This window comes from Myotis yumanensis, unplaced genomic scaffold (assembly GCF_028538775.1).
Source record: "Myotis yumanensis isolate MYYU_CA2020_CCGP unplaced genomic scaffold, mMyoYum1.0.hap1 SCAF_6, whole genome shotgun sequence".
Classification (NCBI taxonomy): domain Eukaryota; kingdom Metazoa; phylum Chordata; class Mammalia; order Chiroptera; family Vespertilionidae; genus Myotis; species Myotis yumanensis.
In genome coordinates, this window is record NW_027223757.1 from 20,389,558 (window position 1) to 20,410,974 (window position 21,417).

A 21,417-nucleotide genomic window follows, 5' to 3' on the forward strand; every position below is an offset into this window, starting at 1 on the left:
AAATAAAGGCAACTGGAAAGTTGAACAGAGTAAATATTTGATATTAAGGATTTACCAGTAACTTTTTTAAGTGCAATAATGGTATTTTGTGTTTTTTCAAGTTTTTTCTTTTAAAGACATATATATAGATAGATAGAGATATAGATATAGATATCTCCAAATATATATAGATAAAATGATGTATGAGATTTGCTTCAAAATAATAGCATTGGGAGTGAAGTGAATAGGGATATACATAAAATAAGGTTAGTCATGAGTTGATAAGTGTTAAACTGGGTGATGGGAGCGCAAGGAGGGGAATGGTCATTATACCACTCAATTTACTATTAAGTTTTTGTTTTGTTTTTTAACTTTTCAGCCCTGGCTGGTCAGAGCATCGGTCCTCACACCAAAGGGTTTCAAGTTCGATTCCCAGTCAAGGGCATGTACCTGGGTTGAGGGTTCCCTCCCCACCCCTGGTTGGAGTGTGTGCAGGAAGCAACCAGTCAATGTATTTCTCTCACATTGATCTTTCTCTCTCTCTTCCTCTCTCTCTCCCTCTCTCTCCATCTATCCTTCCCTCCCTCCCTCCTTTCCACTCTCTCTAAAAAAGCAATGGAAGCAATATCCTCCAGTGATGATTAACAGAAAAGAAATTGAAACATTCCAAATATATTATTTTGTTAAAAAAAGAAAAGGAAATAATTGCTCTGGCCAGTGTGGCTCAGTTGGTTGAGCTTCGTCCTATGCACCGAAAAGTTGCAAGTTCAATCCCCAGTTAGGGTGCTTAAGGGAGGCAACCATCGATTGTTATCTCGCCCTCTCCTTTCCTCTCTCTCTAAAAACGCAATTAAAAAAGGAAATAATAAAGTTAACTTATAAAATAAAAACAAAATTTCACAGTAAAATTAAAAATCACATCTGCTAAAGAACAATGAGACTTTTTTATTGATTTTAGAGAGCGGAAAAGGAAGAGGAAGACAGAGAGAGAGAGAGAGAGAGAGAGAGAGAGAGATCGGTTGCCTCCTACACTCTTCCAACCAGGGATCGAACCTGCAACCTGGGTATGTGGCCTGATCAGGAATTGAGCCCACCACCTCTGGTGTACAGGAAGACACTCCAACCAACTGACCAGGGCCAGTGAGATATTTTTTACTTCAACAAGTAGAATTCAGAATTAATATTTTCACTTAAATAACTTTACTCACCTTAAAATTGCAGCAAGTCACAAAATTAAAATGAAAATTATAAAATCTTGGAAGACGTGTAGGTGATCACAAAGCTCCATCCTCCCCCTAACCCACCCCCATGAATCTTCCTCCCACCTTCCAGCAGGTGATTATCAGCCTTTGGCATCAGTCCTTCAAACCCTGGGAAACTTCCTCCCTCCCAGGACAGCCCTTTCCACTCTCTACTTCCTCTAACTCTTAAAAAGTTCTTATACCAGATAGGAAACTTCACTTCTCCAAATCTCTTAGTTTGATCAGCAAAAAAAGGGGGTTTTCAAACACAGATTACAGTCCATTGGTGAGTTGTGAAATCAAATTATTGACTGGCACTTTCTATCATCATCATCATCATCATCATCATCATTATTATTATTATTAAATAGAAAAAAAATCTTAGAGCAGCGGTTCTCAACCTGTGGGCCGCGACCCCTTTGGGGGTCGAATGACCCTTTCACAGGGGTCGCCTAAGACCATTGGAAAACACATATGTAATTACAATTGTTTTTGTGATTAATCACTATGCTTTAATTATGTTCAATTTGTAACAATGAAATTGGGGGTCACCACAACATGAGGAACTGTATTAAAGGGTCGCAGCATTAGGAAGGTTGAGAACCACTGTCTTAGAGCACACTGCATATGGTATGGCTAAGAACTAATTAATCAAACTTGTTTCTGTTATTCATACACACACACACGCACACACATATCCACAGACTTCTATACTGAATAAAGGTTCAAGATATTAAATCTATTACAGTGGTTTTGTCAAAAGAAAAAGAAGGTAAAAGTCACTGTTCAAAGAATTGTCTACTCCAGCAAATCTTACTCTTTCCGTTATTTCAATAGCTAGTTCCTCCCGTACTTCAGTTCCTCCTAACCTCAACAACCCAGGCACCCTTTCAGGGACATGGTTTCAGTTTGTCTAAGCTTCCACTCATTTTTATTGAACAAAAATATTAGTTCACACTACACACCTCTTAAAATGCAATACCTAAAAATGAAAAAATATTCCAAGTCAAACCAGAATAATCAATTACAGTCCACATTCTGCATAAGATACTTCACATAGTCATTTAAAAACTTTCTTTGAGATACTGGTAGTGATTCTTCTAAATTACATAAGAATGCAGACCTCAGGAAAAAGACTTAGCCTTGAGAGAGATTTGTGTTAATGGATAATGATGGTAGGTGAAATCTTGAGTGATACAAAATTAGTCAGGGCTAAGAACCCTGGGAAACAGGAAAAACTGGAAGGATAGCCAGAGGAAAAGAAATATGTGAAACACAGGAGACGTAGGATAAAGAGCTCTAAATATAATGAGAGAACTTCAAAGATAGTATGGTTGGTCAAAAATAATACCTGGAAAAATATATTTGATAATTTGACAACAGGAAAAAGAGTCATTTTAGTGAAGTTGAGACCAGAAATTAATGTGTCTTATACTTGGGAATAAATAGGCATCTACTACTTTTTAATAAAACTTCCTATTGAATAGAAGGCCAAGACTGCAGTGTTTTAGAACTCTTTCAGTCAACTTTATTTCCTTTTTTTAATTTTTATTTCCAACAAATTTCATCTTATTAATTTCAACCAATTTTATATCTAACAAGATAATCTATATACAGCTTATTAAGTTTCTCTACAAACTTCCATGAATCTGTAAATCTGATCAGCAGTCCTTGTCTTCGTCATAAAAATCACTGGCAAAAATATTTTGGGTAAGAGAAAACCAAGATTAAAATTTCAGTAACAAACACCACCACAGACTTCCCACCACAAAAGATTTTTCCCAAAGTTGCTATAAAGATACCATGAAAGTTTTATCAAATGTTTTGCCAAAATCCTACGTGTGTTTTTCCCCTAAGGAAGGGCACTTTAAATGACTTTCTCCACAAAGACAAATAGAAGAGGCACACACAACATCCTACATGGATTAGGACTTAGTTTGGGGCAGCTGAATCACTTAAGAGGAAACAGACACAAGAAGTAACACAATTTACTCAACTGTCACACTTAGTAATTGCTGAACTGCAACTGGGACTTGGAGCTAGACAATTTTCTACCCTCTATTCCTCTCAGAAAAAAAAAAGGGTTGGGAGGGACAGTATCAGGTAGCTGGTCTGTTAAGATTCCAGTCCCTACAGACTCAGGACAAAGTCCCACAAGTGTATACTTTACAGGACATACCAATGATGACCAAAGTTTAACAATACATCTGGCACTTCAAGATACTCAACCGAAGACAAAAATGTTGATCATTCAGTGGTGCTTAGAACCACTGGCTTCAGCAACTCCTTGGTGACCTGTCAACATTCCAGCCGGCCTCAACATTCCACTTTAAAAAACCGTTAACGGAGAAGGAAGACAGACATCAGCAGTTAGCACCTTACTTTCTACATGCTTCCACTCTCACCCCTTTCTTCTTTTTAACTAAACCAGTAAAGGAACATGAGTAGAATCTTACTAACTACTTTCAAGTTTCTGACTGAAAACCACCCCCACGGTGATCAAATTATACCCCAATACAATAGTGTAGTATTGGTTCTGGTTCAAAATAGTTACCTCTGGGGAAGAGAATGCAAGTAGGAACAGGGTGTGAAGAAAGAATTTACATATTCTTAGGGATAATATAGGCCAGCGGTTATGACAGTAAGCTCTGGAACCAGAAGGCCTGGATTCAAATGCCTACTCATTAATTAGCTAATTGACTCAGAGCAAGTTATTGAATCTTTCTTGTCAGGCAAACCTAGAATAACAGTACTTACCACTAATGGTTATTGTAGGATTAATTTAATAAATATTTGTAAAAGTGCTCATAGAACAGTATCTGACACACATTAAGTATTCAAGAAATGTTACCTATTATTTTCTAATTCAATATGTAATGTATTTTACAAAGAAAGTATACACTACATTTTAATAAAAGTATAAACTAAACTATAAAATATAGCAAAAGCACTGTAACTATTAAGCTATAGTCAGCTTCATCTATAATGCCCACGTTTTACATATTTCTAAATTAGTATATGGCCAATGTTTGAGGCATATACCTTCCCTTCTACACTGCCAGACAGACCCTGGTATGATTTTATAACAACTGGGTAGTCACATTAAAATCCAGTGAGCTGAAAAAAAAAAAAGCTTTATTTGGTTCAGTTCCAACATATTGCCACTAAACTATGCTAAGCAAAAGAAAAATGAAAGGAAAGGAGAGGAACGGAGGAAGAAAAAATGAAAGAGGGAGGAAGAGCGGGAGAGAGATGTAGGGAGGAAGAAAGAAAAGAAAAAAAATTTAAATATAAAAACATTAAAATCTAGTATAAGCATAGGCAGGAGTCAAGGGGGGAAATTTTATAAAACATTAACAATACAACAAAATTTAAATATCAGTTCAGATTTGGTTTAGAAATTGTTAGAGGTTTTTTTTAGCATTGGCTGAAGCATTTCCTATATCCATAATATTACATTTAGGGGAAAATGCTTTCATTGATCACAATAATATTCATATAATTAATTGCAAAAAAACCATGAGAACTGAATATGTCATAAATGAACTAACTTTAATTCTAAAAGCAGTAATGAACGAGCTTTCTTTTGGAGACCAGAAAGTACATGCCAAAAAGAGGGAATGAAGCCCGGCCAGTGTGGCTCAATGGCTGAGTGTCGACCTATGAACCAAGAGGTCATGGTTCAATTCCTGGCCAGGCCACATGCCTGGGGTTGTGGGCTCGATTTCCAGTGGGGGATATGCAGGAGGCAGCAGATCAATGATTCTCTCTCAACATTGATGTTTCTATCTCTCTCTCCCTCTCCCTTCTTCTCTGAAGTCAATAAAAATATTTTTTTTTAAAAGAAGGGATAGAGATATCTTACTTATATACAAATAAAATTATGTAATGTCTAGAATTTGTTTCAAAATAATGGGGGTAGAGATTATCAGGTAGTGAAAGGGAAATATAAATGAAACAAGACTAGCCATGTGCTGGTAACGGTTAAAGCTGGGTGAGGGTACATGGGGTTTATTATATTACTATTCTCTCTACTGAGTATATTTTAAATTTTCCAAAATACAAAGTTTAAAAAAGAAAAACACTATTCTATAACTGACAATGGTATACTTTCTTTTAAGAAATCACTCTGAGCCCTGGCTGGTTTGGCTCAGTGGATAGAGCCTCGGCATGCGGGCTGAAGGGTCCCAGGTTCGATTCCAGTCAAGGGCAAGTACCTTGGTTGCAGGCTCCTTCCCAGCCCAGACAGTAAAAACATGGCTTTTAAAAAAATCTAATAATAAAAAGTACTTTAAAAATCTAATAATAAAAAGTACTTAAAAAAGAGCCGCAGTATCCTTCACTGCTATCCTGTGTGCTTCACAGAGCAAGTAACACACAGATCACAGATCTATAGAATGTCTAGAATTCACCCTCAACTCGTTGGGTTTAAGCTTGCATCATTGGGTATGAAAGTGAACTGGCCTCAATTAGAAGGAAAATTGGAGGCACATCTGCACTACATATGCTGCCCACATCTACAGCCCAGCACTGCCAAATTTGCTGACGTTCAGAATATCTCCAATATACTTTTATTTTTCTGTTTGAGGGAGTAATGGGGGGGGGGGGCGGAACGAGGGACGAGGGGAGGGGAGGACACACGACACGAATGTATTCACATTCCCTTATGTGCATAATTTAAAACAGACAATCTTGGCATTAGGAAATTAAGATCCAAGCTTTACTGATGTTGATTTTAATGGCCAAGATCCAGAAACAGCTCTGGTTACAAACTTATGAATAAACTCTTAATTCTTTTGTTAGTGGACAGACCCAATTCATTACTCAACACTTTAACCTTTGTCATGCACAATTTTTATTCATTTTTTTAAAGAGCTTTCCTTTATCTCCTTAAGAGAAGTGGATTAAAGGTAATTTTCTAAGGAAGGCATTCACTTAACAGCTTTTTTAAAAAACCACAATCAAAGGCAATTAATTAAACAGCATATTGGGGAAAAGTAAAAGATTATCATAATAAAAATGGGCTCCAAAAATAAAGGTTAGATATGTGCCATAATCCTGCATATGACCATTGCCACATTTGCTTTTCAAATACTTGTGAAAGCCTTTGGTATCACTTTCCAATAATCCCATAGGTCATCTGCTTCCTTCTTTTTTCAATAATATTTCAAAATACTGACACATTTATTGAACTACTTTTGGAAGACCTAGCTCTGTCTACCTTTTGGGCTCAAGATACAAATATATGAAAGCCACGGGACAGTCCTCTAGCCTCAAAACTTGGCAGGCTTCTTGAGTTCTCCAAGAAAAATTCAATTGGCAACTCCATTAACAGCAAGAGAGAACAGTGTAGAAAGAATAACTCTAGACAACAAGCAGACCTGAGCTGTGCCTGAAGCTCCATTACTAAATTGCCAAATGACTTTGGGTATGTTTAACCTCTTCCTGACTCACTTTTCTCATCGGGCAGACCTATGGTATGAAATTGTTTTAAGAATCAAATGAGAAAATGTTCTAAGAATTGATTTTGAGAAGAGAAAAGAATGTATAAAGTAAAACAATTTTTAAAAAGGAAAGAAAAGGCTTAGAAGTCTATGCCACACTCACCATATAGTTTCAGGCTGTTTTCTAATAGGATAAAGAAGGCATGTACAAAGCACCTTGACTAAGGAAATTATATTTTGAAACTACCCAATGTTTCTCAAACTTTAGTTATTCACAAACTTACTTGATAATGTTTGCCAAATCTAAACAGCCACTATATTATTATTTATTTTATTCTGATCTTTAAATCAAGTCACTTAAAAAATACCTACTTTAGCCTTATGCTAAGTGATATCAATTAAATTGTAGTTTTGAAGTATTTGCATATTTTTCTGATGCACACTGGCATATATATTTAACCACTGTAAGGAAAAGATTCATCGTGTACCATCTCAAATCATTTTAACATACCACCACACTTTTAAGGAAATACTGTCCTGATCTATTGCCTACAACACCTTCTACATTAATGAATAAAGTATTTGAATTTAGAAACCACTAAAACCCACTGGGTAACTTAACAAACACTAACCACGTATATGCATGAGCCTTTGGATCTTCCTGGAACTTCCTAAGACCTCACAGCATCTACCTTCCTTATTCAGATCTCCATTTTTGTCTCACTTTCCCTAAACCCCATACACAAAAATCCCTAAAGTATGTATCTTCACTTTAGGCTAATTCCCTATTTATGCCCTAGTAACAAAATTTTTCACCCTAAAAGTATTTAAGAAAACCCACCTGTCTTCCAAGTTTCCTCTATATTCAATATTCAAAGAATATATAACTTTATGCATGCAAACCATGTGTCATCTGAAGATAAAGTAAGATATACAGTAAACTCTAAAATAAGGTGGCCATTTCTGATACACATTCACCAAATTTGTTTTTGTTGTTTATTTCTAAATCTAGTTCAAGTATATATTATATAACTTATAAGCATCTGTACTGAACCAATCCTTGAAATGTTATAGGAAATAATATAATACATTTGCTGATCTCTTCCTAGGAAGCATCTTCTTGTTCAATGACATATCATCATTCATTCATTCCCATTCACTCTAGACGTTGACTAAATTGTCGGACTTTTCTCTCTATATGTACATATAACAAAAGTTCAACTCAGCATCTGGCATGACGAAAAGGGACCATTTATATTAAAGTTGTAGTCCTTACCAAATTGTGAGTACCACAGTAACTTGGCAATTTTATTTTTATCAACTTAAAACCCTAAAATCAGTGGACTTAACATGAGTTAATTTCTGTTCCCAAAACCACACTAAAATGACAGTAAGAAAATTAATAAAAATAAAAATAAAACACACACACACACACACACACACACGAGGGGATAGTCCAGCAGCTAAGATACATCAACAGAATTTTAGAAGATGGAAAACAGATGTACAGAATAACAAATTTACCAGACCAGAGGAAGCCAAACCCTGAATTCCTGTTTTGGTGGGGACCTACCAGAAACAATACCATTGAGGGCTGAGGTGACAGATAGAGCTTAAAACTGGAGACCAGTTATAACTAAATACACGGAACTATCCTCTTTCCAAAACCAGATAAAGATACAATGAAGAAAGAAAATTATATGCCAATATCCCTGATGAACATAGATTCTAAAATCCTCAACAAACTATTAGCAAACCAAATCCAGCAATACATTAAAAAGATCGTACACCATGATCAAGTTGGATTTATTCAAGGTTGCAAGGTTGGTACAATATCCACAAAACAATAAACATGATATACCACATAAAATGAAGGAAAAACCCCACATGATCATATCAATAGATGCAGAAAAGGCATTTGATAAAATCCAGCATGCATTTATGATAAAAACTCTCAGCCAAGTAGTAATACAGGGAATATATCTCAATGTAATAAAGGCCATATATGACAAAACCACAGCCAACATCATGCTAAATGGGCAAAAACTACAAGTATTTGCCTTAAGATGGGGGACAAGACAAGAATGTCTGATTTCACCACTCTTATTCAACACTAGAGGCCCGGTGCACAAAAATTTGTACACTCGGGGGGGTGGGGAGGGGGGTCCCACAGCCCGGCCTGTGCCCTCTCGCAGTCTGGGACCCCTCGGGAGATAACGACCTGCTGGCTTAGGCCTGCTCCCGGGTGGCAGAGGGCAGGCCCAATCCCTAGGTGCAGCCCCTGGTCAGGCTCAGAGCAGGGCCGATTGGGGAGTTGGGGCACCGCCCCCTGTCATGCACAGAGCAGGGCGGATTGGGAGGTTGCGATGCCTCCCTCAGTCATGCTCAGGGTAGGGCCGATTGGGGGGTTGGGGCACCGCCCCCTGTCACACTCAAGGCAGGGTCGATGGGGAGGTTGCGGCGCTAATCAGGGGGTTGGGGCGCCTTCCCCTGTCACAAACAGAGCAGGGCGGATAGGGAGGTTGTGGCCCCGCCCCCTGTCACACACAGAGCCGCAGGGCAATCAGGGGATTGGGGAGCTCCCCCCTATCAGGCACAGAGCAGGGCCCGTGGGCGGGGGGGAGTTGGGGCGCCGCACCTTGTCAAACACAGAGCCGAAGGGCAATCAGGGGATTGGGGTGCTGCCCCCTTTCACTCACAGAGCAGGGCTGATCAGGGGGTTGGGGCGCTGCCCCCTGTCACTCACAGAGCAGGGCCAATCAGGGGGTTGGGGCGCTGCCCCGTCACTCACAGAGCAGGGCCAATCAGGGGGTTGGGGCGCTGCCCCGTCACTCACAGAGCAGGGCCAATCAGGGGGTTGGGGCGCTGACCCCTGTCACTCACAGAGCAGGGCCCTTCAGGGGGGTTGGGGCTCCGTACCCTGTCACACACAGAGCAGGGCCCATCAGGGGGTTGGGGAGCTCCCCCGTCATGCACAGAGCAGGGCTGATCAGGGGGTTGAGGAGCTCCCCCCTGTCACTCACAGAGTAGGGCCGATAGGGGAGTTGGGGCACCGCCCCCTGTCACACACAGAGCAGGGCGGATCAGGGGGTTGGGGCGCTGCACCCTGTCACACTCAGGGCAGGGCCAATGGGGAGGTTATGGCTCTACCCTGTCACACACAGAGCAGGGCCCACTGGGGCAGGGGTGGGGAGGCGGTTGGGGCGCCGCACCGTCACACACAGATCAGGGCCGATCAGGGGATTGGGGAGCTCCCCCCTATCAGGCACAGAGCAGGGCCCGTGGGGGGGGGGGAGGGGGGTTGGGGCGCCGCACCCTGTCATACACAGAGCAGGGCCGACCAGGGGGTTGGTGCGCTGCCCCCTGTCACGCTGATCCCGGTGCCGGGAGGCATATTACCCTTTTACTTTATAGAATAGAGGCCTGGTGCACGGTAGGGGCAGGCTGGTTTGCCCTGAAGGGTGTCCTGGATCAGGGTGGGGGTCCCCACTGGGGTGCCTGGCCAGTCTGGGTGAGGGGCTGAGGGCTGTTTTCCCGGTGGCGAGTGACTGAAGCTTCCAACCGCTCCTTGTTTTCATCTTTTTTTTTTTTTTTTTTTAATTCTGGGCCAGCTTTAGCTCTGAGGCCTTGCTGCTGAAAACATGGATACAATGTTTCAGTCCGGCTGGGTTTCAGTCCGGCTGGTTTCTGGAGTTTTGTTTACCTTCTTATTTGCAACATAGTATATAGTTGCTTAGAGTTGTAGCTCAGAGGCCGGCAAGTGAGGCGGGGAACGTTGGAGTCCATAGCAAGCAAGCCTCATGCTCACTTCAGTGCCTGGCTGCCGGCCGCCATCTTGGCTGACAGTTAATTTGCATATACTCACTGATTAGCCAATGAAAAGGGTAGTGGTCGTACGCTAATTACCATGTTTCTCTTTTATTAGTGTAGATAGTACTGGAAATCCTAGCCACAGCAATAAGATAAGAAGAAATAAAAGGCATTCAAATTGAAAAGGAAGAAGTAAAACTGTCATTATTTGCAGATGACATGATACTATATATACAGAATCCTAAAAATTCCACCCAAAAACTACTAGAACTGATAAATGAATTCAGTAAAGTAGCAGGATACAAAACAAATATCCAGGAATCAGTTGCATTTTTATACACCAATAATGAACTGTCAGAACAGAAACTAATAAAACAATCCCATTCACAATTGCTTCAAAAATAAATAAAATACCTCGGAATACATTTAACTAAGGATGTAAAAGACCTGTACTCAGGAAATTATAAGACACTGAAGAAAGAAATTGAAGAAGATACAAATAAGTGGAAGCACATATAGCGTGTTCATGCACAGGAAGAATTAACATCATTAAGATGCCCATACTACCCAAAGCAATCTACACATTCAATGCAATCCTATCAAGATACCAATGGCATATTTCACAGAACCAGAACAAATACTCCAAATATTTATATGGAACCACAAAAGACCCCGGATAACAACAGCAATCTTGAGAAAAGAACATAGTTGGAGGAATCATACTAGTAATCAAAACAACATGGGTTGGGGGTGAAAGAGGGAATAGGGGGATAAATGGTGATGGGGAAAAAATAAAGAAAAAAGAAGTATTAGACAAAAAAAACACTATGTCAAAGGAAAATAACATCTACAGATCTATTTCACGTACAAAAATATGTACTGAGTCTATAAAGGTCACATTTTAATGCTACTTGCAGAGATTTAAACACTAATAATTCCATTCACAGCTTTCTTTCAGCAAGCTTACTGAAGTTAGAGAGAGAGGAAGTTATACTAATATAGCATATATATTTTACACTCAGAATCCGATACCTCTGACAACATAACGAAAAGTCTACATTATGGCTGTATGGAGGACAGACTGTTCCATGATGTTACCACTGTGGGCCCAGCCAGCGAGATCCAGGCCAGAAGAAAGATTGTTTCCTGTAAATCCTCTCAGAAACTGTCTGATCCACCCCTCCCCTACAGCCTACTGCATGCTTGATCCTGGAACAGGTCATTGTCCTGCTTAGAGCAAGCATGTAAGGCGTTTTCATGCACTAGCACCCCATCCATCCTGCCCTATTCTATATTAATTCTTTAGCACCTGCCATGCAGCTGAGTATAGCCATGTTGTGCTGCTGTAGCCCAAGACACACTTTGTATATAAATTCCCTTATAATACTGAAGTTGTCAGCCTTTCTGTGGTCTCCTGGCCCTGGGAAATTTTATGAACACCCTGTGTTATTGAAACTAGATCCAAACAGCTTTGCCATACATGTGTATACTACATACTACCAAAAATGGTAACAATCTGTTAGGACAAAGTTTTCTAAAAGTTCAAAAATTCTAAAGATACTGTACTAAAATTGTTAAAAAGTGGTTTTAACTTGTGATCACCATAGGAAATTAGTTTCATATCAAAGACTGTACTTCCACAAAGATAAATATTCCTCATACTGCATAATAAAATGCTAACCACATATTCACAATTGACCCACTAGATCTTTTCTTAACCTAACAATTTTCACAGATGCCAGGCATCATGTAAAGCATTTATAAGGACTAGCATTTTATAAACACTGGTTCATTTAATCCTCATATTATTCTATGAGGTTATGATTGTCAACCCCATATTAAAGATAAGAAAACTGAGGCTTTGAGAAATAATTTACCCAAGGTTACTGACTTAAATGCCAGTCTAACCAGCACCAAATAGTGTAGACTGGTCTCTTCTAATTGAGATTTCCATTAAAGAAATTTGTGAGAAAATAAAAGTCCATTTTTAAATTCATAGGTAGGAATGTAAGAGGCCAAGATGCCATCAGAATTCAGTTGAACATTGATAATTGAATAAAAAAAAGACAATTAATTCAATTAAATGAAAGTAAGTGTGGGGTAGGGGTCGGGGAGGAATCAGTGATGAAAGTACAATAGAGTAACATTAAGAAAAATAAAAAAATAAAAGACCTCTTAAGATTTTAATTTCTTAAAATCAAAAATAAGAACTGAACTAGGTCAGCAGTTTTCAATCTTTTCTGTTTCCCAAAACCTTTTCAAAAACTGCTCGCCAAAATTTCTCTCTCTCACCCTTTCAAAAACTGCTTGCCAAAATTCCTCTCCCTCCCTCTCTCCCTCTCCCTCTCTCTCTCTCTCTCTCTCTCTCTCTCTCTCTCACACACACACACACACCAATTAGTCTCAGGAAGTTCGTGAACCCATCACTCCACCCTGGGCAACTCCTTTCCCACAAACCTCACTTCCCACCTCAGATTGAGCCTGAACTAAATGATCTCTACACTCCCTTTTGGTTCTCTAGCTCAGTAATTTTAAACCAGTGTGTTGTAAGAATTTTTAAGACTTACAATACCTGACTATTTAATCAGGAACACTAATTAACCTCTTTACCCTTAGATTGTCAAATAAAAAACTGACAACAGCCAACACAATAGCTGTCCGATTTGAATGAATCAAAATTATGACTATTATTTGTCAGATTGGCAAAAAATATAACGTATTTTTTGGTGTGCCACAGAATTTTAGTAATTAGTTTATGTGTGCCATGAGATGAAAAAGATTTAAAATTGCTGCTCTAGGTAGATGAATATAAGGTGATAAACAAGTAGACTGGACAAAAAGATAGAGAACCTAACAATTATGGCAGAGTGAAAACTACATTTTAATTTAGTATCTTCAAGCATGTATACTGGTAGAACACAGGAAACTCAAAAATGAGATTATACTCAGCACTGTTGTTATCATGGTGATGAGTCCAGCTCTGAAGCTCATCAGGAGGTCTAAAAACCTGAATTCAGTGCTTGGAAAAGATGATTAGAAAGCTGGGTAATCAGACTTACATGAGAAAATTTTAAAAGCACAATTATCTTGGCAAAAGGCAATTATCGGGTAATACAAGTCTTTTATGTATTGAAATTTCTTTCATGGAGGTTGAAAACGATGCCATAAAAAGAGCAAAGCAAGAGAAAAATGGATTTTCAATTACAGCATAAAAGATTTAGTTTAGATAAAATGAACTTCCCTAACTGACCTAGACAATAAGGTTCTACAGATGAACAGTGACAAAATCACTTTGGAACCCATGACACCGAATTTAGTTACATATACAAAATGTCAACTTGGACAAAAGGAAAACCTTAATTAAGAAACTTCTCAGAGCAAATAAGAAGACAATTCTCATTCCTTAAATTTATTCCATCTATCTATATAAAAGGCTAAGTTGACTTGTGCATGCACAATACATATAAAGCTCTTGCTGGTGCCAATTACACGCATGTGTTTTGATCTGTCATTGTTGATTGTGAATTTGGTTGACACTTCTATTACAGAGAAAGGGTGAATAGCGATATTAAAATATTTCTTCTAATTAATTTCCTTTCAATGTGCACGAATCCGTGCACCAAGCCACTAGTATTACTATAAAGATCATTGGGAAAAGCCGTATCTGTGAAATAAAAACATTTACATTTTAAAAGTAACTGAGAATATGAAATTAGCCCAATTTCAATCTTTGAAGAAAAATAAAATCCAGAAGCAATGTGAACACACTCATAGGCCACATCAGGTCTAAATGTAAGAGACATTACTTTAAAAATAAGAATTTTGATAACTTCACTGAAATTCTCATTAAAAATAAATACCATCCCAAACAGTAGGTATTTAGGGAAATAGTATATAGATTATCTACCTTTCTAGACATGAAAAACATACATCTAAGAAACCCGTAAGCCAAAGTGAAACAAGCCAACCACAAAACAGAGGGAAACATTCAATAGAAGGAACAGCAAATCCCCTATATCAAATATTATCTATATGACATTTCTATGTGTAACAGCACTAGGTTCTACAAAGTCAATTCCAACTTTCAAAGAATCTTCACTAAAAGCACCTCCAGTCCTGGCCAATTTGGCTCCGTGGTTAAAACATAGGCCTGAGGACCAAAGGGTCGGGGTTTGATTCCTGGTCAAGGGCATGTACTTGGGTTGCAGGCCCAATCCCCATCCCCGCCCAGGCTCAGTTTGGGGCGTGTGCAGGAGGCAACTAATCGATGTGTGTCTCTCACAACAATGTTACTCTCTCTCTCTCTCTGCCTCTCTCTCTCTCTCTCTCTCTCTCTCTCTTCCCCCCTCCTTCCCTTCCACTCTTTAAAAAAATCAATGGAAAAAATATCAAGTGAGGATTAAACAAAAAAACAGCACCTCCAATATATTATATGAAGATTCAATGGGTTGATTCATCAAATTTATTAACTGTAAACAATGCTTCACATAACAAATATATTTTTTTAAGTGTATGAGAGAGGGAATATACATTCCTGCTCTCATAATATTCCCTCTCTTATACAAAATACACAGACTTAAAAAATCATTGGTTATCACTATCAGTTATTTCTAGCTGATATTCAAGGTAATTTTTTTATTTGCTCTTTGCTTTACCTGCAACTTCTAAATAACTATACTATTTATATTTGGAGGCCATTCCCCAGTAGTTAATGACACCAGGCATTGATTCTATTTTAGATTTTAATCTGAGGCACTACCCAGTCAGAGAAATGATAAAAATCTTTTGAATATCAAGTTGCTGGTTTGTGCCAAAACATAGCAATCCCAGAGGATGCTCTGTCTAGAATCTGTGGAGGAATCATCTACAAATCTTCTATTAACTCAGGCCTTCCAAAGAGCCTGGAAATGCCTATGTGTTGAGGGTCAAGGGCTGAAAATGGATTTGCTGACTTCTAAAGGTCCAACCCTGGCCCTGAGATTCCAAGATTCTATAAAAGGGCAGTAAATTAGGGTCTGGCTACTATTTGCTGACTACTGGAGCCAGCACAAACATTTACTTGAGGCTTTTAAATCTGTAAGTGTACCCAATGGTTAGGTACAGTCATTCTGAATCTGAAAAAGCAAACAAGGCCACTGAAAAGGTTTCTAAATAAAGGGGGTGAGGGTGGGGGCACATTTCCTTTGTTTTCTCCAAGTAAACAATACAGATTTTAGAAATGCAAAATTTGCCTCTCAGCAGTATTGATCCCTATAAACTATTTTAGTGCTTTATAAAAATACTAGCAACTCATACTTTTCAAAAAGTCCACACACAGCTTTTAAACTACTTCATTTCAAAAAAAAAAAAACCCACAAAGAAAAAGGCCCATACTTAACTGTGAAAACAGAAAGTCAAATCTTCAAAAACTATTTAGCATTCTGCTATATAAAATATAAACCCCACATTCGTAAATAAAATGGCAAAGATAGAACCTTTGTAATTCTCTACCACAGTAATATGAGAGTGGTGATTCAGAGCAAAACCTGATTTTAAACATAACTATACAATATTACTAATTACAGAGTAATTTTACCAATAAATATTTTGGTTGAGGACTGCTTTGTCATCTTTGCAAGTATTTTTAGTTGAAAGCAAGTGGTTGAGTAGTACACATGGACATGGTTATGATTTTTAAAAATCTATTTTTAAAATCTGGTGACTGGTTCGGTTTTCTAAATTCAATTCTTTAGAACTGGCAATTTGGAAAGGGTAAACCACAAGAATGTTACGTTAAGAAGCAAAGGACCTAACAAGTTCACCAACTCAGATCAGCACAAAGTTAACCTGAAAACCTCCCAACCCTCACAAATCTAATGCTAGGCCCAAATAGTCACTAAATATAAAAATTGTACTAACTCTCCAAACACAGGAAGACCTATCTGAATTTCCTTGTCTTATGCTTACACAGTTATTTTTTGGGTGGGCCTCTCTTCAGATTTGTTCCCTAAATCTGAGAATGTGCTTCTTTCTACTTGGAATTCAATTTCAGATTTTAATATACATACCCAGTTGTGTACATACCCAGTTTAATACACAAACATAGTTGAAAATATTCCATAACAGTTTAAATTTTTTTATGCAAGTTAGGTATAATTTTACTGAAATAAAATTTTAACTTTGTTAAATCATTTTTTTATGGCTTTTAATCATTTTAAGCAATCCCTATCCAATTTAGATATCAAGGATTTGAGGTTGGGGGCTCAACTCAGCCACATCTTTTCTCTGCAAGTTCTTTGCACACAGTGCTCTAACTACTTCAACTACGGGTAAAAGATTAAAGAACTGTTATGACTAGGTCTTTCTTACAGAGGGATGTTTTAAAAAGGAGAGAAACTGTCCCTTCCCGTTACTCTACATGAGCAGCCTCTTGTTCTCAGCAGTCCTCCTGCACACAAGACCACTACTGACTTCGGTGGGAATTCTGCCCAAGAAGTGACGAAGACAGCATAGGATTAAATGAGCCTTAAATCCGTGCCATTGTTCCAAGCCACCTCCACTTGTACCGTTCTCTAATAACCTCCAGTGGTAGATATCTGAAGTTTGATAGTAGTTCTTAAATTAAATTATAGGCCTGATCACTCAAGCTGACAGGTGACACAGCCAAGCCCTTTAAAAGTTGTGTCAGACTGGTAAATGTATGGGGTTCACCCTTATCACAATTCAAGATTTCATTGCAATGCAACTCCATCAGCGGCTGCAATGCCAATCCAGTGATTTCCCACAGCCATGAGCCAAATAGGGCTGAACCGGTTCAAAGCTCCTGCGGCCAAAAAACTGCCTCAGTTTCCCCCAAGTGGTAAATGCAAGGACACCGACTAAAATGCTAATTCTCAATACAGTATTATAGATACATAGAAGTAAGGGATTCCGGTGAAAGAAGAACAACAACAAGAGGAAAAATAAAGAGGGAATGACGAAAAAGGAAGAAAAGAAAGGGAAAAAGAAAAGAAAAAAAGCTTAAATAACTAACAAGAAGAACAAGACACCTGGCACACACATGCCATTTCAGATGCAAGAGGTTCAAGAAACTGAGGAAAAGATGTAGTTCCTAAAAGGGAAAATACATCCACAGCTCTCCTAGGTCCCCACCCTCCCAGGGCCCTTAAAGACAGGGCGGCGGTTGTGGGGAAGGGGGATTCCATTTAAGGCGTCCCAAAAATAACAGACTCCAGGCCAGAGTTCTTCTAACTTCACACACACACACACACACACCCCAACAACCCCGACCTCAGAGGACATGAGCGATCTTGGGAAGCATAATGACGGACGTCGGTCCGTCCGTCCGTCCGCAGACGTCCCTTGCGGCTGCCGGGACAGCGCCTCGGGCTGGGGATGTGGTCTCGGACGCCAACCCCGACTCCGCCCGCTCCGTTCCCTTCTCCCCCGCGCCCTTCCCCCGCGGCTCCCCTAAAAAGGCTCCCAGCCCTCCGCCTCCCGCCCCGGGGGAGGAAAACATGCCACCCGTGGGAAGAGGGCCTGCATGTGTGAACGGGAAGGACCGGCGCTCAAAACGTGCGTCTCTCCCGGCATCCGCGCGGGCGGACGCCGGGCCGGACCCGCGGGCGCGTGGGGCTGGCGCGCCGCCCTCGCCCGGCTCCCGCAGTGCCCACGCGTGCGGACGGCCCCGGGAGGCGCGGCGCCGTCGCCCGCATTTCCTCTCCCCAAATCCCCCCCCACCCCCCCGAAGGCCGCCGCCGCTGGGCCCCCGCGCACATCGCCCGGCGCCGCAGACGGGCGGCCGCTCCCGGCCGGTACCCACTCTCGCGCCGCGCCCGGATGGAGCCCGATTCCTCCTCCAGCCGCTCCTCGGGGTCCGGGACGCGCGACCCCGCGCCCACGGCACCCGGCGGAGCCCGCACAGTCCTCACCATGCCCCGACCTCTCCCGGCTACGACGAGACTTGGCCCCGGCTCCCGGGGAAGGAAGGGGCCGAGGGGTCCCCAGTGGAGCGGAGAAGCGAGTATCCGGCCTGGAGCAACAGGACCCGGACCGCGGGGAGGGAACGGGGTCCGGTAGAAAGGGGGAGGACAGGAGAGGGGGAGCTACAGAGAACCCCCAAGCCGGCCGCCCTCCCCCCCGGGGGGACCGTCCCGCCACCGCTTCCTGCCTGGGATCAGCTTCCCAGCTGCTGCCAGAGGAAAAACCCGAGCCGCCCCTGCAGCTCCGCAGGGACTAGTCAGTCGGCCCGGGTCCCCCCCGCCTCAGGCCCGCCATTCCGCCGCCTACTTACCCGGACACCGCACCTCGGGAGCTCTCGCCGCGGGGACGGGTCCTGCTTCAGCCCCAGCCGCCCGGCAGCCGCGCCCGCCTCCTCCCTTCTGGTAGGTTTCAAATTGAAATTCCCTGGCTGGGACCGTCAGCGAGCTCCGGACGCCGGCCCCGCCCCCTCGCGGCGGAAGCCCCTCCCGCGCCCCCGCCGGACGCGCCCCCGGCACGAAACCCCCCTCGAGCCTCGCCAGGCCACGCCCCCGACCAGGCCACGCCCTCCGCCCCGGCCACGCCCCCGACCCCGACCCGGCGCAGGCGGCCCCTCCCGCGGGATTCCCTGGGATCGGTCGCCGGGTACCCCAGGCTGGAGGGACATCAGACCCCCGACGCGGCGCTGGATCACGACTGCTAAGGCCTGTGTGCAAGGCGTTCTTACGAATTCCTTAAACGACCTTTTATCAACTTTTAAAACTTATTTTCCCAAAGTAAATTCCCTGACTAAACGTTTATTGAACACCTATTCAGTGGCAGGCGAGGCTAGGCCCTAGAGGCGAGGAAATAAGGACATCTGAGTTCCTCTCAGCCTAGAGTGGAAGTGGTCACAGAAAGGGCATTGAAGAGGAACTATTTTTCTTCCTGTGGGAGGAACAAGAGGAATTGGGGAAACCCCAGGGAGGAGGGGCTTTTATTCTGAACCTAAAGTGTGAGTAGGATTTCTCCAGGCAGAGGCCTGGGAGCCCGGGCTGCACAGCAGGACGTGGCTGTAGAGGCTGGAGACCTAGATTGAGGCCAGTTTTGGAAAGCACACATACACACACACAAATACCACCTTCCCAGTTCTTTCCTTTTGTGTAATTACATGCTCTCACATTTTATTTCATCTTTTCTGAATGTTGGCATGTCCAACAGGATGTGCAAGGTCATTGCCTCCAGCATCTGTACCTCTTGTCCTTTGCCTCCTCACATTGCTATTGAATGAAGTCTTTAGTGACCCCACCTTAGCCAACATAAAATCTTCTTTTCTTTCCTAGGCATAACCTTTTCAAAAATTAACAATACCGAATGAAACCTCAGTTACAATGCCTTCCGTGGGTCTGATGCTTTTCAGTTAACAAAGCACATTCACATATTTTATCATTTGATCCTCACAATAACTTATGAAGAAGGCAGGACAAGTATTATCTCCATTACATCAAAGTGGACATTAAGAGTAGAGAAGATAAATTATTTGATAAGGTCCTGCTGGTAAGGAATAAAAATAATATTTGCTACCATTTATTTGTGTGCTCTGTGTGCTAGAGTCCCTCACCTATGTTATTTCATTCCCCATATGCTAAGTGCCCAAGTTAAACTTAATAAGATTCACTGATACAGAGAGAAAACCTGATTAGATAGCAGTTCTGGTAAAGAAGAGCCAGGAAGTTAACCAGACAATACTATTGGGAACTTTGAGGCAGATTTACAATAAAAACTTACAAAACCTAAGCTTCAGGATCCCTTATTTTCACATCCCTTGAAACTATATTTATCTTAAAGTGTTTTATTAAAGAGAGTCCCTAAAGTTTTATAGTTTTATAAGCTTTAGGACCCATAAAACCTTCCTCTATTCCTGATGGAAATCCTTTTAAATGCTAATGTAAAATAATAACATAAATGTAGGCATAATTAATAAAACATAAAATATGCCTTTACCATAGGAAATGATATCTTACTATATTCTCTGTTGAAGCATGTGAATCACTTCCGTATGCCACCTTTTAAGAGGAATATTGACAGGCTAAATTATATACATAAATGGGTGACCTTGATAACATGGAAACTAGCAATATTTCGCCTAAACAGATGATTAACAGTGATGGAAGGTTGTTATCAAACTCTAAAGGTTACTCTGTGGAAGAAGAATTAGACTCTGTATTTTGGACACAGTCTTACATGGCCCCAACTTTTCAGTGGAATGGAGCCGATTCCGTGAGCACCTGGTAAGAACTGAAGGGAGGAAATCAAGTTCCAGGAGCAATAAGGAAGTGAAGAAAACAGATGAAACATGGTACCATACAGATGTCAACAAACAACAGGTGGTAGTCCGGGCAAGCAGGGAGGTCTCAACAGGGAAAGAAGGGTTTGGACAGACAAGCGGGACAAAGTCCTGAACAGGTGATATCCAGTGATGTGGGCAAGCTGGAGCACTGGCATCATGGGATAGGGCTACCAGGCTGTGGGTCAAGGCCAGAACATTAATCCCCAGGAAAAGAGATTGATAAAAGCAAGGCTGGGTCTTCCCACTAGATAGAGTAGAGTAACAGGCAAGGGACTGACACAAAGACAAAAGAGGAATCTAGATACCAGCCTGAGAGTCACCACATCCAAATTTATCATTGCAGCCTCGATCCTGAGCACCACCAACAAGCAAAGCCTGGCAATTTGAACTATAAATTTACCCAGGGCCTCCTTAGTGCCCTTTCTTACCAACTCATTGACATAAGCAGCTCTTTAAAAATCTGGATCTCACTATGCTGGTGATTCCTTTTTCATCTTTGTGACTTCTGGGTGTCAAGCCCAACCAGGAGGAAGTATTGGAGTGGCTCTGGATTCACAACCTGTCCTTTCTGTACATGGTCCACAGGCTAGAAGACCTGACAATACACTCTCATGTTCTGTCAGACTGTGGCAATCACAAGTTTTGCTGGGAATCT

At 41.3% G+C, this 21,417-nt stretch overlaps 1 protein-coding gene across 15 annotated transcripts in view; it reads right to left on the bottom strand.

Annotated features, from left to right (window-relative positions):
• Positions 1–18,854, bottom strand: part of EPB41L2 (erythrocyte membrane protein band 4.1 like 2) — a 192,553-nt gene extending 173,699 nt beyond the window's left edge. For 14 of the 15 annotated variants that reach the window (XM_070417691.1, XM_070417689.1, XM_070417685.1 and 11 more), the window contains exon 1: positions 18,747–18,854. The gene's annotated coding sequence lies outside the window, so the exon portion shown is untranslated. The remainder of the gene's footprint in view (positions 1–18,746) is intronic. The other variant, XM_070417674.1, reaches the window with a different exon arrangement.
• Positions 18,855–21,417: the final 2,563 nt, after the last annotated feature.